Genomic DNA, 16016 nt, shown 5'->3' on the forward strand with positions numbered 1-16016 from the left:
TCTGGTACCAATTATTTCATATGTCTAATTATGCCAAACAATGTGGTAGTTTCCCACGGTTCACAAGCAGGATCTAGGATGAAACCTAGAAACTCATTTGTAATTGGGACCCAAGCCAAAGCCAGGATCTGAACTTCCTCTCTAAGCCATCGTGAAAGAACTACTGCAGGTCAAAGAAAAAACAAAACAAAACAAAAAAAAAACTTGAGAGAAGGTTATGTCTCATGTCTGTGGTGACTCTTCTGGATAGACTGTGTTGATAAGATGGGTTTTAAGAAGGGACAGTGTTGTTTTCACTGGCTATAAAAAGCCAACAAATTCCCTCCACGTTGGGACTTTCTGAAACACCATGGAAATTGAATACAATGAGGAATCCTACAGTACTGAAAGACTAACACATTTATTTATATACTGTTATTCTTTGAGGTGCCACAGGATTCCTCATTGTTTTTGCTAAACAGAGTAACACAACTACCTCTCTGAAACATGGAAATGGAGTTACATATGCTAATACATGATCTTCTAATATAGTTCTGCAGCAAGGGGTTTGCTGGCCGTGTTGGCAAGAATGGGTCCTCCTGTGAATGCTCCAGTGTGCCACAGATGGTCTAAGAGGCACAAAATTGAAGGGTCTCTTTCCCACTCTTCTCTGCTCCTTGGAAAGTGTGGGAGAGAGGGGAGAAGTAGAAAATGTATATCCTTGTTAAAGAACTGCACAAAAACTCTGTGTGTAAACTCTAGTTTCCTGGCCTTAAAGACTTTCCCAAGGGAAAAGATTACTTGGCTTAAGCAGTAAGGCTGATCTATTCTTAGGCAACGCAGACAGAAGCTAGAGGGAGGCAAGATGCTAGAATATAGCTAGGCAAATAGTGAATCTCTGTTTTCAAATTAATACCATATGAATACAAACTATAGCCATCAGCACTGAACTGCTGCAGCTCTAACAGGGTCATACCCAATCCAGCTTCACACCCTCCTGTTGCCTCATTTCCCCTTTTGGAGGGGTCTAAAAACTGCTACATGACTCTAGTGCAGGTCAAACAATAGCCTCTTTTGGAGTCAGAAAAAACAAATGTCAAGATAAAGTAAAACAAGACTTTCCCTTCCCTCTGCAATTTCTACACTCAGTTGTTGGGCTCAACAGTTCTATCCCAAACCCAGCACAGCTGCCTGGTATTTTCTCAAGCCTCATTGAACTTCTGCCCCTCACTGCATGTAGTTCTGTTTTGTTCTTTTCACTTGGCAGCCATAGACAGTCCTTTCTCAGTCCTCTCTCTTCTTTGGTACCCTGCAGAAACCTTCATAAAGATCTTTCTCCTCAGATATTTTTACATCTATCTGTGTGTGTGTGTGCGCATGCATGCATGCACATTTGTTTCCATTTCCTCCTCTTCCTCTCTCTCCAAAGTGACTGCTCTGTTCTCATCTCTTTAATGGAGCAGGCTCTCTTCTGTAGGAAGCCTTATTATGCAACTACACTCACATGATGCTTAGTAACTTAGTCCAACCTTCAGGTCCAAATCCATCATCCAGAACCAGCTGACAAGGCACAGGCACTGCTGAGACCAAATCCCTTAAAGAATCAGCCCAGCCTTTGGCAATTCCTGTAGTACATATATAGAGACAATTAAATCATATTTCCACTTTCATCTTTACAAATAAACTTCAGCTCTTTATACACCTGCATCTCAATCTATCAATATCCAAAGTGGATTTTTTTTCTTATAGAAAAACTGTCTCCATTATAATCTATGATTACTAAGACCAGAATAATAGATAGTTAGTTGATTAAAAAACACATTTCATAGTAAATACTGTAAAAGCTTTTGACAAATAACTGATCGTCAAGGGTGAATTCCACTTTGGGGCCATCTAGGGGCCTCATGGAATATAGCAAATGTTTTCCATTTTCACACACTATTGCTACTATGAGATCAAACAGCTAACCACACAAAAGCCGTGTCTACACGTGCACACTACTTCAAAGTAGCGGCACTAACTTCGAAATAGCGCCCATCACGGCTACACGTGTTGAGCGCTATTTCAATGTTAACATCGACGTTAGGCGGCGAGACATCGAAGCCGCTAACCCCATGAGGGGATGGGAATAGTGCCCTACTTCGATGTTCAACGTTGAAGTAGGGACCGTGTAGTCGTTGCGCGTCCAGCAACTTCGAAATAGTGGGGTCCGCCATGGCAGCCATCAGCTGAGGGGTTGAGAGACGCTCTCTCTCCAGCCCCTGCGGGGCTCTATGGTCACCGTGTGCAGCAGCCCTTAGCCCAGGGCTTCTGGCTGCTGCTGCTGCAGCTGGGGATCCATGCTGCATGCAAAGGGTCTGCAACCAGTTGTCGGCTCTGTGGATCTTGTGTTGTTTAGTGCAACTGTGTCTGGGAGGGGCCCTTTAAGGGAGCGGCTTGCTGTTGAGTCCGCCCTGTGACCCTGTCTGCAGCTGTTCCTGGCACCCTTATTTCAATGTGTGCTACTTTGGCATGTAGATGTTCCCTCGCAGTGCCTATTTCGATGTGGTGCTGCGCAACGTCGATGTTGAACATCGACGTTGCCAGCCCTGGAGGACGTGTAGACGTTATTCATCGAAATAGCTTATTTTGATGTAGGTTTCACGTGTAGACGTAGCCAAAAAGTGTGTGTATTTGTGAAAAGAATTTTGATGCTACAGTAGAAAATTAGTATTCTCTTGGCATTAAGGCATCATGTTTATTGGATTGTGATGCCTTAGCCTCACATTTATCCTGGAGATTACACATCTATTTTCTTATGAAGATTACATGAATAATTCCTCTTTAGATACTGCATCTAGGACAACAGATAGCCCTAGAGTGAATATGGAGATGTAACACATTTGAGAGATACTACTGACATCCTAAATCTCTAGTGTGCAATTTGAGTGATTTATAACAGCCCTCAGAACTATTCTTTCATACACCAAAGGTCCATTAAATTATTCAGAAGCCTCAGACAAAAGTCAGATTAAACATGTATTATGGATGGGAATTCACAATTAAGGAGCAAACTTCAAATAGTTGAATAGAACAGAATGCAGTTAGGGGAATAGTCTGATGGCACCCAGGCTATTTACACAGTGGAGGTGAGGAACAATAGAAGTTGCCATACCACAGCAGTCAGGCACCATGCCTCTGACTATGAGTTATACTTGATATTTCAAAGGGAGCCTTAGTACAATGTCCCAAGCCAAATGTGCAGTGCTATAGCAGAGAGATGGAGGGGGAATTCCTTCTTAACCCTAGCCAGGGATTACTTGATGCCCTGAAGCATGACAAAAAATATCCCTTGTAACTTTTTCACCTAGCTTGTGTAACAGCAGATGTTATTCCTATTAATAAAAGTGACTAATCCTTTTCTGTTCTCATTTAACCTCTTCCTCACTCATATCCTCCAGAAGTGAATTGCCTGCCTTGATTACATACAGCACTAAAAATGATTTCCTTGTCTCCCTTTAAAATTCACCCTCCATCCATTTTCTTTACTGATGTTAAATATTTGAACATGTCTGTAGAAAAGGGGAAATATATGATCTATTGTGCAAACTCTCAGTCCTTTGGTTTGTAAGTGCCTTCCCTCATAGTGATGGACACACACCTCTTTCAAAAAAGAGCAAAGGCCCATTTGGGGACCAAGAACCAGTTTATTGGGGGATGGGGATGGCAAAGGGGGAGTACAATATGATATTATTGTGCCACTAATTGGTTTGTTGAAATGTTTCACTGAGTATTGGTAATGTAACAATTCCGTACAATACGTAAGATATGAGTGTATTCATACTGATGCTAGTAGGTATATAGTTGTATCACAAAGAGAGACTGTCTAAAAGTACCAACTGATGTGCATAACTGAGAGAGCTCTCAAGTCCACCTAATTGCACAAGCAGGTATGGATCCTGACTTACTTCAGGGCTGAACACAAAGAGGGATTTTGCCTGGCTCCTTTAAGGGCCAGGAGGACTTCAGGCAGTCAGACCTGTTCAGTGAGCCTCATGCCTAGCAGTGATTCCTAGTAAAATGGTCCCCATGGAGTCAGAGAGTTGAACTGAGACGAGAGTGGACAGATGGCTCCTATGTATAGGCAAGAAGCCTGGATGATGGCTTGGTGCTATTTGAGGACCGTAGGTGGCTAGAGCCCACTGTAAAGGGGCACATGGACCAGACTCTTCGATTGTCTATGTACTTGTTAGCTGGTGTTGAAACAGGCTTGTTGGTGGGTAGGTGGGGCCTGCCTGCAAGGAAGCTGGGTGAATGCCAGTCCTGACTGGGCTGAAGATTCCTTTGTTTTGTGCTCTGTTACCCAGGAGGGTTTGAATTCCCCAAGGCCATATGGCTGGAGGGACAACTCACACCACCATATGAGGAAGGCTGAAGACTATGGTGGGGAAGCTGAGGAAAAGCTACTGCAGTATAACACTATGCTGCCAGGGAGTGCTCTGGGATGGTGAGTCTTGTACATTGGCCTGACCCTTGAACAAGGGGAGATAACTGAAACATTGGGTGGACAAGGCACTGGAGTAAAGGTAAAGGTGTGATCTGCCTGTGGGTGATGCAGCAGGAACAGACTTGGGTGATCCCTCTGAAAGGACAGCAGAAACTGTACAACTGTAGCTGCTGGGTTGTGTGTTCCAACATCCACTAGAGGTGTAGCAGGGCAGGACTCACCTAAACAGGGCTGACTGGCCTCAAGCCTCCTAGCCTTTAAAGGAGCAGACCAGGCTTTTATGGGTCCTAAGCACCACATTAAATATTGGTTCTTCTAGGCAACCCAGTGCTTATCAAGATAAGTGTTAGCATATGCATAATCATTATTATAAGCAAGACATTAGTGTGGAAAGATTCACTGACATATGAACTTTAACTAATCTATTCTAAACACACACACGTTCCCATCAACTTATTAAGTTTCCATGTGAGTGCCTGCTGCTGGAATTCATTCTACAAACTACAGTGTCTTGGAGGTGGTGACGATGTAAGTACCTTGCTAACAACACTTCTCACTATCTGGGAGCAATGAAGTACAGTAGAGTGATAGCCACAGCAGGCCCTATGGCTTTCCACCAATAACAGCAAAGAACCCACAAAGAATTTCACAGAAGTATGTTTACATGCCATTTCTTTCAGCTCTCAACAATTTCTGGCCATACGCTGAAACACAAAGTAAATCAACCCATACAGAAAGGCCCTGCTCCGCATTTGCATGCCAGCTGCTTTGTACTAGTCTGACTGCAAAGCAGCCCTAATAGCAAGCTTAACTGGCCACAGAAGGATCACGCCAGAGCAGGGAGACTCTTTGGTCACAAAGAGCCTCCCTCAGCTGCAGGCTGTTGCTGGGCAATGGGAACACAGACAGAGATTTCCTGTTTCAGGGTCATCCACTGCTGTTATATCAGATGCATGAGGATGATGGCCTATATTAGAGCAACCCTGAGGGGCATTCGGTCCTCCTGAACACTCAGTCTCTGCCAAGTCAGGGAGCGTCAGCTGTGTTTGTTGGTGGATTTTTTTTTAAATGAGAGATACATGTCCACTGACAGCTGAGACTGTCACCTTGTTTCATCCGAACAGCCAACAGCTGGTGATAACTTTCAGTCTGCACAGACCTATTGCTACATTATCATTCGATGGTGTGTTCTCTTGTTTTGAATCTTGGGGCATGAAGAAGCAGAGTCACTGACTGGCTATCATCAATGTGACAAACCGAGACCCGACACAGCTAAAGGAGAGTGGTAGAAAGCACTAGGCAGCCATATCCACTTCAGAAGGGAGAACGCCCCTTTCCCTGGAAAGAGGCTATCTCAGGTTAATACGAGACACCTGTGTCCAATTAAGAGCTGCTGGTGACCTTTAAAAACTCACCTTCTGCTGACAGGGAGAGAGAGAGAGAGGTGGGATGAGAAACAAGCTGCAGCAGGGTCAGTGGCAGCATGAAAAAAAAAAACGTTTCTGGAGTGGGGGGGAGCTGCTGTGCTCAGGGAAGAGGTCAACATTTTTTGTCAAGGGCCAGATTTCTTGGTCAGGGTATAGTCAAAGTCCTGTGTTTAGAGAAAATAATACAACAATAACACATTAAAAGATTTCACGGTCCATTCACAAGCATCTAGAAGTCTGGATTTGATTTGCAGTCTGTCTATTGACAACCCCTGCTATGGGGGAAGTGACCCAGGTAACCATTGTTTGTGGAAGGATGGGCCCCCAGACAGGGGTGCTGGCACAATTTTTACATCCCAGGTACAGAGAACCATTGATCCCAATTGTAAGCCAGGTATATAATGGAAACCACCTCAAGCCAGGGGGTGTTGCTGCACCCCAGCACTCCTAGTTCCAGCATCTATGTCACCAGAGGCCAGGGTAACATGGTAACACCCCAATGAAGGACCAAGGAAAGATGTAATGAATTTGACTATTTGTTGGGCTTAAGAGAACTGCTTGGGCCTATCTTGAAGCTGAAACTCTGACTCCACCACAGGATTGATTTACTCCGTGGCTGTATGGCTCCCTATAACGTTGTCCTACCCCATGTTATTTTTTTTTCTCAACATGACAGGAGGCTACTCACCTTGTGCAGTAATTGATGTTCTTCTAAATGGGTGTCCCTGTGGATACTCCACTCCAGGTGAAGGTGCATCCCTGCATCTTCAGAGCTTTTTGCAGTTGTACCCAGTTTTGCATGCCATCAGTGCCTCAATAGTATGTGTGCAGCCTGGGCTCCTCAGCTCTTTTCATACTCTGAAGTAGAGGAGAGGAGGGTGGGTAGTGGAGCACCCATAGGGACACTCCTCTCAAAGAATGTCAGTTACTGTAAAAGGTGAGTGGCCTGTTCTCCTTTGAGAGATGTCGCTGTGGGTGCTCCACTCCAGGTGACGGAAAAGCAGTATCTCTTCGGCTGGTTGGAACTCTGGAGCTGGTAGGAAAGATGTTGACAAGACAGCTTGAGCCACTCAAGTGTCCCGTCAGGGACCTTGTGTGAGAGTGTATTGTTCAGCAAACATAAGCTCCAACACCATACACAGTCTTGCAAATGTTGGAGAGCAGGATGGTGCGGAGAAAAGCTACTGAAGCTGTGGGTTGAAGCTATTTCTATCAGTAAGATAGGTGTTTGCAGTCTGATTTCCATTTGGATAGCGTCTGGGCAGATATCACTTTGTCCTTAGATCACTGAGGTATAAAGCATTTAGGAGTATCCCTACATGGCTTATCTCGATCCAGATAGCAGGATAACACCCTATGAACATTAAGCATGTGCATTGCTGCTTCAAATATACTACCATAGGGTTTTGAGAAGAAAGTGAGTAGATGAAAAGGTTTGCTTAGATCAGTTTCCCAATTTTATTTGGCCAGGGAACCCTTTTAAACTCAAAAGAATTTTGCTGAACTGCTAATAACAGCCTTATATATGATTTAACCCCTCTTAGCTTCAAATCCAACTCCCATCCCCAAGATTAACCCACTACTGGCCCCCAGGACTAATCTATCCAAAGATGCCCCCAGCCTAACCCCCCCCGAACAAACTCTTTTCCAGTTAGCTCTTCTCACTACCTCATCCAACACGGCAGATGAACCTACCTTAGCCCCTGCTGCTCCTCCGACTCCAGTCCCAAGGGCTTGATTTAATTGGCCACCTATGGAAACGTGAGAGGCCAGTCACAGCCAATGAAAGGCAAGGAGGATGCAGAAACCACAGGACTTGTCTGGTTCCCCTTCCAGATAGCCATTGGCTCCCCTTGCCCTACTCCCATTGCACATGCGCCAGCTACTTTGTGAGTGAGGAGCTCTCTGGGGCTCTCTGTGACTCCTCTGAAATAATGGAACTAAATTCTATTGGTTTAATGGTCGGATCCCTCCTGCTGCCCTGATGGCCATTAAACCAACTAAGTTTACTTGTATTGTTTCAGCGGCGGCAGGGCAGGAAGCTGAAGAGGAGTCAGTGATGGCAGTGTCCAGAGCCACAAATGATTCCTTACAGCTGCATGTAGCTCCAGAGCCTCAGGCTACTGACCCCTGGTCATTTTCTTGCGGAACCTTTATTTTCACTTTGCAGAACCCCGGGGTTCCGCGGAACACCATTTAGGAAACGCTGGTTTAGATAACAGGACGAATGCCCGTTAAGAAGGAATTTAGGGTGTGTCTGAAGTGTGACCATGTCTCGGAGAAAGGTAGTACATGGAGGTTTGACCCATAGGTGACACATGGGAGGTACACGGGGGGGGGGTCACAAGCCCCACCCCCCTGCATCGGGTCTCCCCTCACACTCACTGTCAGCAGGGTGCTACTTCTGATGAGTGTGGGGGCAGTCCCCCCCGCAGAGCAGTGTGGTTTAGGGCTGTGCTGTGCTGGGGGAGGGGAAGGACTGCCCTCACTCACTGGAAGAGGTGCAGCTCTTCCTCAGGAAGAGGCAGGAGGGAGCAGAGCAGGGGCAGGGAGAGGGTAGGACATGGGTGGAGCAGGGGTAAGAGGGGAGGGGAATGGGTGAATCAGGAGTGGGGAGGGAGTGAGGCAGGGGAATATGGCCAGTGCCCCTCCTGGAATCCCCACTCCAGTCACCTCTGGCTTGTCCATTAGCGCTCTGAGTTCCCCCATGTGTCTGGCAAATATAATTGCTATTGAGAAAGCAGTTTTCATAGGCAGATGTAAGAGGGAGCAGGCTGCCAATGGTTCAAAGGGTTTGTGCATCAAGGCTGTGAGGACCAGGTGCAGGTCCCATGCCCCAGTGTGATCTTATGTCCAGATACAGAGTTTGAACGTATTTGAGCATGGGTAAGAAACCTTTTTTGGGTCAGGGGCCACATAAAAAAAGCAAAACAAACACCCCCAACCTTCACTGACATGGCCCTGATCGCAATACCTCACTCCCTTGGTGCTCCAGCCCATGGAAAATGGGGAGAAACAAGGTTCAGGGCCTTCCTAGGCCAAATAACTCTTCTGGGAGCCTGGGACTAGCAGATTTTGTGGTCCCCCTAAGCTCTGAGGTGGGTTCAAAAATAAGGGGCTCAAGGTGAGGAAAGCAGCCACTGTCCCAGCCACTGTCCCCACTACTCCCATTGGCCAGAATTGCAGGGGAAATGCCTCTAGGCAAGCAATTCCCTGGGTTGCTGTTCCCGCAGCTGCGGGGGGAGGAACGACACAACGCAGAACTGCCTCCTTTCCCCACCAAGTAGAGCCCTTGGGCTGGATCCAACCCATGGGATCCCGCCTGTGAGGCTTGGGGCTCCCTCTTGTCCTGGCAGTGGGGAACATTTGAAGAATCTTTTGGTGACATGATAGGCAAATTCTTTACTGTTGTCCAACTTGTGGTGGAATGCTTTTACTGCCGCTAGGTGAACCCTTATTGAGCTAAGAGAAAGACCAGCTAATCTAGTTCTAGAAGATAGTTGAGTATCAATGGTGGGAGAGGGGGAGAAGGTGAAGGGTGTGCTTGGTAGTACCTGAAGTAATGAATCTTTTCCATTTCTGTAGATAGGTAGTGCAGATAGGAATGTCTCTTGCTGTGTAATAATATTGTCTATACTTGTTCAGAGTATCCTAGTTCTTCCTTATGGAACCATTGAGGAGCCAGGCTTGTAGGTGGAGCATCTTCATGTTGGGTGATATAATTGTCCCTTGCATTGTGATAATAGGTTGGGAAGTGGGGGAAGTGAAACTGGGGACAGGCAGACTTCCTTGTTATAGATGGGTACCCCAGTTGCCTGGGCAATGTTGGATCTATTATATTATCATGACTTTGGACTTGTCTGTCTTATTTTTCTGTACCATCCTGTCCTGCAGTGGAACTGATAGGTAGACATACAGCAGAGTGTTGGACCAGGTGGTCAGAAATACAACTCCCAGAGAATGCTTTCCCAGACCTGCTCTGGAGCGGAATATGGGACATTTCTTGTTGATTACAGCTGTGAAGAGATCCCGTTGGGCATAGCTCCAGCTCTGGAAAATATTGTTTACAATGGTGTTGTTTAGCTTCTGTTCATGATGGAGGGGGAAGTCAACTGAGCTCGTCTGCCGTAATGTTCTGGGAACCAGGTCTGTATGAGGCTGATATGGGAGCATTGTGTTGGAGGCACCAGTCCCAAAGTTTCATAGCCTTGGTGTACAGGGAGTGTACAGGGATCGAGCTCCCTTTGTCTGTTATGTAAATTATACAGGCAATCTTGTCGGTCGTGACCCTGATCTTGTGACCTTGGCTCTTGGTGAAGGGGAAAAAGTGGAGGCAGGCACTGGGGACAGCTTGGAGTGGTAGCAAATTAATATAAAACATGATTTTTGTAGAGGACCAGAGGTGGAGTTGTAAGATGGCTCATGTGTGCTCCCCAGCCTGAGAGGAATGCATCTATTGTGATTATAATTGAGGGAGGACCCTACCAGAATGGACTCCACATTGAGAGAAAGATCCATAATAGGAGGGAATTATTGATGTTTTAGGGTGTAGTTAATAGACTGTTTAGTCTGTGCATATTCAGCTTTTAGATTATAGTTGCACTTACACGTACACTTTCATGTACATATGTACATTTATGACTATGAATGTGCGTGCAGCCATATGACCCAGAGGTTGTAGGCTGTTTCAAGTGGTGACTTGTGGGCTGTTCTGGATTCTGATGCTGAGGTTCCCCATTGTGTGGAATCTGTCCCTTGGAAGTGATGCAAGCCCTGTAGTTGAATCAAGGTGGGCTCTTAGGAAGTCTGGTTGCTGGGTAGGACGTAAAATAGATTAGTTTATGTTTATGTGCAAACCAAGGCCCTGGAATCAACCTACAGTTGGCTGCATTGTTCAAATGGCTTCCAAACAGGTATAAGACTTCAGCAGGCAGTCATGTAGGTAATGAAAAATAATTATTCTTTTTTATTTCTGAGGTGTGCTGTTATGACAGCTATAATTTTGGTAAAAAAAATGCAGGGAACAGTTGAAAAGTCCAAAGGTAAAACACTGTACTGGTAATAATCCATGCCCAGCACAAACCAGTGAAATCACGTCTGGGCAGGGTGTACAGTGACATGAAAATACATGTCCTGCAGTTGAGGGCTGAAAACCAGTCTCCCTGCTCGAGCTCTGCAACTATTGTTGACAGGGTAGCTGCTTACCTTATTTTCATAGAAGACCACCCCAGGGTTACACTCATATGTATTTTATTTAATGCCAATATTGGATTAAAGGAAAAGGGGAAGTAAATTTCAAGGACACACTCATATGCACTCTTACCCTGCTGCACTCATACCACTACACAGGAGAACATAGGCAGGTGAAGAGTTGCAAAGGAACAGTGGAGGAAGGCGTAACGGGTCCAGCGTGTCTGCCTGCAGACATGAATCCGGGGCAGTGAGCTGATTGTATGAGCCCTTGTCAGCTTGCTCTCTTGTCAGTGTAGTACTCAGGAGTTATCCGTACCATTCATCCTGGGGAGGAGGTGAAGCAGGGGCAGATCCCTGGGATTTCTCCTGCCTCACCAGCCAGCCATTATTAACTCCTGCAGAGTGGTGATGGCAAGAAGAATTCCCCTGCAGCTTTGCACCCATCTTTTTAGATTTTTCAGTCTATAACTCTTGTCCTGTCCCACTGCCCCAGGACTCTGTAGGACCATGAGTCATCAGCTAAAAGCAGTTGGGACTTCGATCTTCTCTTGATGGGGACACTTTCTCTTTCTTGCGTGGGTCTTTTGCCGTGCTCATCTTCTATTATTCTCTGGTCATCAAGCAACTGTTGGCACCTGGTTGTCCAGACAGGCTGGCTTCAGGGACTGATTCCATTGCCCACTCACACATGTTCATACTTCTAAATGAAATCGCAGACACACCTAACTTTCTAACAGCCAGGATTTCTTACAGACTTATCGTATCGATGAACAATTTCTTACGAGATATAGACCTAGCAGCCACTACAAAAACAAAACTTATGAAAAAAATATAACTATATAGAACAAAGCTAAATCTATAAAATAAAGCTACTGTTACAAAGCGTACTGTAAGTTACAGGACTTAAAACCAGCAATGACTGAAAGTTACAGAACTTACATCTGCCTTGTATTGGACTGAGCAGAGGCTGTATATGACAGTAATCAGCCTGCATTTCTGCTCCTTGCTGAACCTGCTTAGTTGTCAAGGACCAAGACGTGGCCACTACCCCCACTTTTCTTTTCTGTCAAGAAGCGGGGGGAATAAAATCCCTTCCTTCTCTGTTGGATGGGGACCTGCTCCACTGCTTGTAACTGTAGAAGAGGCTGCACTGGCTGACTGAAACAGGCTCTGTTCCATGGATGTGATCTAGTACCATTCAGTTAGGGGTATATAAAGACACAAAAAAAAAATATATATAGCCTTGCTGAGAGGCATTGAAGAAGAAATTTCAGAGATCCTTGATATGTTTACTTTTAGGTTGCAAGGCCCTCAGATAACATGGTGAAGCACACAGTGTAGATCACTAATTTAGATAGATCAACAAGACTAGCATGATGTGGGGGAGACACTAAACTAGCAGCCTCCAAACAGCTACAGGAGCCCCCTGCAGCCGTAATAGGATTACTAAGTTCTTAGCCCTCTAATAATTGAGGGTGTGAAGTTCTCCCCTTCGTTCTCTCAGGTGGTAGCTGTGATACAGACTAACGCAGAGACTGTTCACCAGGAAGGTGATTTTAGTTTGGCCAGATCTGTCCATCTAGAAACTACTACATTATCCCTCCCACTATAACACTTGGTTGTCTTACAAACTGTATGTTATGTGCACAAGGACAGATCCCCAGCACAGTCAGTGGAATTATGGCAATTTACATCTGATGAGGACCTGCTCTTTGTTTTTTGTGGTACAGTGAGGTCTCAGAGTGCACGAATCCAGAGTATGTGACCCTGCTGTTACGCCACTGACCCCCGATCCATACTTTATACAGTTAAACCCTCCAGATATGCCCAGGTGTGGGGTGGGGAAGAGATCCCCCATCAAAGGGAAACAGACTTGGCTGCTGAGCACCACCGGGCGGAAAGAGGGGGCTACTCCAGTCACTGCCATGTGCCATAGTTCCAGCCACCGCCACAGCCCCTGGCTCCAACTACCACCATGCGCCCCAGCTCCAGCCTCCACAACCCACCCTGGCTCCAGGCTCCACCTCAGCCCCTAACTCCAACTACACCCATATGCCCCAGCTCCAGTTACCCACTGTCCACCCCGGCTCTAGCTTCTGCTGCAGCCCCGGTTCCAGCCACCGCCACGCTCCCAACCCCCGTGGCCCTGGCCCCAACCTCTGCAGACCTGGCTCAACTCCACCCAACCGTCCCCTCCTGCAGTCCTAACTCACCCCAGCTAAACCCCTCCTTTCTCCTCACACACCCCAACCCACTGCCCAAGCCCCTGAGTAACATGAATTTCAGGGTATGCAAAGGTTGTGTGGAACACAACCCTCACGTATCTTGGGGGATTACTGCATAAAAAACTAGAACCCAGGAAAACTAGCATTTAGAATAGTGGTTTTAAGACAAGATTTTAAAGTTTACATTTAAAAATAAAATAAAACAACCAAAACCACAGCAATTTTAAATAGAGGTTTACCTTTTAATGAAAAAATTTACAAGAAAATCTTATGAAAACCTCTCTTAATATTCTTTGATCCTGACACAAGTGTATCAGATTTAATCAATTTAATCAGCTAATGAACACTGGACCTTTAATTTTTCTCTTTAGTCAGTGTGACTCTGTTTTTCATTCTTATTAGCTTCACAAGCTCTGCTTTCTGTACATACAAGAGGTGTGTGGTTCACTGGCAGACTATATCTCTTTGATCTCACTTTCACTGAGGAACAGAGACAATTATTTAAAGTACACTTTCAACAGATGTTGCTTTTTTAAAAAAAATAAAATGTCCAACCATTTAATAACTCAAACAGTATGAGTGAAAGGTGTAAAATTTCAACTCTCTGGTGCAGGAAGAGTCCTTTTGTTTGTTAGCACAATTTGGTCCAGGTCCATAACTGGGTTGTCCAGACGCTATGGTACAACTTCTAATAATGAACACATAATGAGCATGTTAGATGTAATCGAATTCGTTTGATCAGCAGTGGGACTCTCATTTTTATGTCTCTGGGGGATAGGCATGTTCGTCTCTATCTGCAAAACCAACAAGGAGTCCTGTGGTACCTTAAAGATTAATAGATTATTTTTTGGGCATAAGCTTTCGTCAGTAAAACATCCTCATAATTTTCTCATTGTCACATCACTGAAATAATTTTCCTCATCTCCATGTTCATTTCTTGTTTAGACTGTGTCTGATTAGTAGTGACCACAAAAATGCATTTGACATAAATACACTCTTGCCACATAGTTGTGATATTGCCAAAACTTCGTGGACCTAGTCCACCCAAACATTTACATGTGCACTTGACGTGCTTTGTTAAACATGGATGGGTGTAAATACTTAGGATTTTGCAGGGCTAGTATTGTGATTAACTCGTTTTTTTGTTTGTTTATTTTTGTACTTAGCTACTGCTGCCTTTCATAGTAGTTGAGATATTACAACATAGGCACATTAGCTATCTGATCAGTTCAACCCAGGTATGTAATTGAACCCACTAGACCATGGGTGTCCAACCTTTTGGCTTGCCTGGGCCGCATTGAGTGAAGATAGTCTTGGGCCGCGTACAAAATATATAATATAGTTAATGTATATAAATCACATAATAATGTTAAAAGTTTACGATCTTGTGGGGCCGCATTACTAGCTGTCCACGGCCGCACGCGGCCCGTGGGCCGCAGGTTGGACACGCCTGCACTAGACAAATATCTAAATAAATATGTCCCAACCATCTCAGTTCAGGGATGTTCCCCAAACCCAGCCAATCTCAAATATGTAGGAAAACAGACAGACTTTGCAGCAAGCCCCCAAAGTCAACAGCACATTGGCAGTGTCAAGATCGTTTGGAAAATGAATACTTACATTTTCAAACTGTAAGAGGCATCAGAGTTGTAAGTTGTTTCTTTAGAGCAGGGGTCAGCAACCCCTGGCATGTGTGCCAAGAACGGCATGTGAAACGATTTTCTGTAGGATGTGGCAGGAGCTCAGCCCTGTCCCTCCTCCCATCCTGCAGTGCCCCGCAGTGGCTCCCAGCCTGGGGCTGGCAGCAGCTCTGTGCCCTGGTGGCCAGGACTCCCTGGCTAGGGTCGGCAGCAGCTCTGCTCTGAGCCAGTGGGGCTGCTTGCTGGATCGGCTGCAGCCCCTTGCAACCTCTGTGCTTGGGGGCTCCCTGACTCAGCAACATCCATGGTCCTGGCTACCAGAAGCTTCTGATGCTCAGATTCCACAAGCAGAGAATTGTGAGGGTTTCTGTTATCCTTCTCCAGGTAGGGCTGGCAGCAGTCAGCATGGGTTCAATATCTCGGGGTACTGTTGAAAAGGACCAACACAGAATTGGCTCAGCACCCTGGGGCACTTCAGAAACAAAACTTCCCCACCCACAAGTATGGAGTCTTGAGTACAGAAAAGAAACTTTCACCCAACATTTATTAAGGAAAATGTCACTAGCAAGATTCATAACCATAAAACTGAGCAGGACACCCACCCCAGAGCGCAGAGCACCTTCTGTTCTTGAGCCCTACAACCAACATTTCCTGCTCTGTGCCCCTCTCTACTCCTTTGCCATACCTCAGAATGGTTGCTCTAGGTTGGTGAGGACACAGGGTTCAGAAGTGCATCTATGATTTCAGCTCCTGTCCAGGGTAGAAGAGGTTTTGCTTGCTCCACCATGGCCGTGTCTACACGTGCCCCAAACTTCGACATGGCCACGCAAATAGCCATTTTGAAGTTTACTAATGAAGCGCGGAAATGCATATTCAGCGCTTCATTAGCATGCGGGCGGCAGCGGCGCTTCGAAATTGACACTCGTTGCCGCCGCACGGTGCGTCCAGACGGGGCTGCTTTTCGAAAGGACCCCGCCTACTTCGAAGTCCCCTTATTCCCCTTGTTCCTTTTAGCTGAGCGTAACCCCTCAAATAAAGACAAGCTCAACACAGTACTTCCTCCTTT

The sequence above is a fragment of the Carettochelys insculpta genome, chromosome 5 (genome assembly GCF_033958435.1).
Source record: "Carettochelys insculpta isolate YL-2023 chromosome 5, ASM3395843v1, whole genome shotgun sequence".
NCBI classification, from domain to species: domain Eukaryota; kingdom Metazoa; phylum Chordata; order Testudines; family Carettochelyidae; genus Carettochelys; species Carettochelys insculpta.